A 2,996-nucleotide genomic window follows, 5' to 3' on the forward strand; every position below is an offset into this window, starting at 1 on the left:
CGCCCGGCCTAATCTCTTATACAGCATTTTCACTGTATCTTTTCTGTGTTTAGATATGTTTAGATACACTAAGTCTTACCCCTGTGTTACAACTGCCTATAGCAGTCAGTACAGTAACATGCTGTACAGATTTGTAGCCTCGGAACAATAAGTTGTACCATATAGCCTAGGTTTGCAGGAGGCTATACCATCTAGGTTGTGTAAGTACGCTCCATGATGTTTATACAAGAACAAAATGGCTTAACCATGCGTTCTGCAGAATGTATACCCATCAATAAGCAAAACAATTGTAGTTTCCTAACTGGTCTCTATGATTCTTCCCTTAGCCTTCCTGCTCCTTCCTCATTCTTCCTCCCATAGGCCATTCTCATCAGAGCAGCCAAAGCAATCTTCTTAAACCGTAAGCAGACAGTATGACTTCCATGCTCAAGAAACCCTCCAGCAGCTTCCCATCTCAGAGGAAAAGCCATAATTATTACTATGGGCCATAAAGCCCAATCTGATCTGCCCTCCTCCCCTCTACTTACCTTTCTTCTCTCCCACTATTCCCCTCCTCCATTACTCTATTTCAGCCACACCAGCCTCTTCATTATAATAGGCAAGTTGCCACCTCAGAGCCTTTAGAACTACTCTTCCCTCTGCCTGAAATAACATTCTTCACTTATGTATAAAAAGCTCCTTTACTTCCTTCATATCTTTATCACCACGTTTTCAGGATGCCTTCCCTGGCTAGCCCATCTAAAACTCATATTCCCATCACTAATTATAAATATCCTCTCACTTTACATTTTTTCTTAGTATTTTTCACCATTTAATATACTTCATATTTAATTTACTTACCTTGTTTATTATCTGGTCCACAAAAATGTAAGTACCATGATGGTAGGGGGTTAGTCTCTTGTTCACTGGTATATCCTGAGCACCTACAATTGTGCCTGTTACACAGACAACATTCAATAAGTGATGAGTCTATGAATGAATGAATCCTTAATGTACGAAGAACTCTGGAAAAGAAATTTGAAAACAGAATATTACTTCAGAAAACAAATAATTCACAAACGATTTTTTAAAATGCTTGACTTCAATAAGTAAACAATTGTTTTATAGCAAATTAATTAATTCATAGCCATGAAGTTAACAAAGATGACTACTATTTACAATATTTATTGTTATCACGGGTGTATGAGGATACAGGCAGTCTTATACTATGCCAATAACACTGCAGATTATTGGAACTTCACAGAAGAATAATTGGATAAGTTCAGGAAACCTTTAATAAGAGCATATATTTTGACCTATCAATTCTACTTTTAGGAGCCTGCTCCCACTCCAAAAAAATTTAGAAAGGCACATTAAAATGTGCCAAATAGTTGCTGATAAACACACTGTTTATAATTTCAAGAAGCTAGAGAGAACTAAATCACCCATCAGCAGGAGTAAACGTATGCCATGATACAGTTTAAAAGGAAGGCATAGACTGGGCGCGGTTGCTGATGCCTGTAATCCCAGCACTTTGGGAGGCCGAGGCAGGCGGATCATGAGGTCAGGAGTTCCAGAGCAGCCTGGCCAATATGGGGAAACCCTGTCTCTACTAAAAACATAAAAATTAGCCGGGTGAGGTGGCAAGTGCCTGTAGCGTCAGCTACTCGTGAGGCTGAGGCAGAAGAATGGCTTGAAGCTGGGAGGCAGAGATTGCAGTGAGCCGAGATCGCACGACTGCACTCCAGCCTGGGCCACAGAGCAAGGCTCCGTCTTAAAAAAAAAAAAAAAAGTGTAATTTGTGATTGTTTAAATGTAAATATATTAATCATCTATTGTTAAATGAGAAAGGTCGGTTACAGAGCTGTATGTAAAGTGTGACTGCAATTCTGAAGCCATTATGCACACATATGGAACATATGAATGTATACGTATGTATTCACAAAAGAGGGGGTGAAAAGATGGAAAGTAAATTTTAACTGGTTGCATGGCTGGTAGAACTATGATATTTGTTCTTCGAGCTTTTCTGTACTTTTCACCAACCCACTCCACTCCCCAAATGTGGTGGAGGGGACGAGGAGAATGAGTTTAGTACGTACACAAAACAACGTAGTTAATACACGAAAATAAAATCAAAAATCAATGAAGTGTTGGGGCTATCGATGTTTCATATAAAAATATATTTCCAGTGACCACAGCCAAAGACATGCAGCACTGGTACAAACGCCAAGTCTCACATCTACACCCACAAGCACACCCTACCTTGCATCCAGAGTTTTTCATTCATTCAAGATCCACTGTCACGCAGGTTTGCATGCAGGTTCATACTGAAAGATAAAAGGGCGAAATCCGCTTACGGACACGATCCCGGGGCCACACTCAGCCAGACAAATATCTGGCAAATGACAGTCACTTCACGCCAGACACTTACAGTCCTTCACACACCACTCCCACGGGCTCAGGGAACAGCCACAGGCACAGGCATCGCCCTGCCTGGCGTCCTCTTCTAAAGAATTCGGGCACTGGGTCCGCGAGCCCCCACTCCCACCAAGCACAAAGAGTCCGGCACTCAGAGTTAGCGGTTTCCCAAGGACTCACCACAGAGCCCGCGGACACAGGCCCCGACTCCACACCTAACGCTGCCCAAGTGGCACAGCCGGCGCGGACTGGGACGAGGCGCCACTGAGGACGGCGCTGGCCGTGCCTGAGAGCGCCACAAGCCTCGGTCCGTTAGACCAGGGGCGACGCTTCCCAAAGGCCCCCGCGGCTCACCCAGGCGGGACCCGTTTCCCTGTTTGCGCGTCCTGCGAAGTCGACCGCGGCGTTTCAGGACTCACACCTGTGCGCAGGGGGCTCAGCCTCGGGTTTTGCCGGAGCAGCCTCTCGCGAGCCCGGCTCTGAGATTGAGAGCGCAACGTGGAACTGAGAAGAATCGAATCGTTCCGCTGCTTCCTGCTCCGGACTACATTTCCCAAAGGCCTTCGCGGCCCTACATTTTTTTTTTTTTTTTTTTTTTT

The 2,996-nt window shown here is 44.4% G+C and overlaps 1 protein-coding gene across 3 annotated transcripts in view; it reads right to left on the reverse strand.

The window, feature by feature from the left end:
- Positions 1-2,996, reverse strand: part of ZNF569 (zinc finger protein 569) — a 59,320-nt gene that overhangs the window by 54,702 nt on the left and 1,622 nt on the right. Inside the window, exons 1-2 of one of the 3 annotated variants that reach the window (XM_017506422.2) lie at positions 2,752-2,948; positions 841-1,004 (exon numbers count right to left, since the gene is read on the reverse strand). The gene's annotated coding sequence lies outside the window, so the exon portion shown is untranslated. Of the gene's footprint in view, positions 1-840; positions 1,005-2,577; positions 2,949-2,996 lie in introns of those variants that run through there. The other 2 variants (XM_017506419.2, XM_017506421.2) reach the window with 2 other exon arrangements.

The sequence above is a fragment of the Cebus imitator genome, unplaced genomic scaffold (genome assembly GCF_001604975.1).
Source record: "Cebus imitator isolate Cc_AM_T3 unplaced genomic scaffold, Cebus_imitator-1.0 Scaffold356, whole genome shotgun sequence".
NCBI classification, from domain to species: domain Eukaryota; kingdom Metazoa; phylum Chordata; class Mammalia; order Primates; family Cebidae; genus Cebus; species Cebus imitator.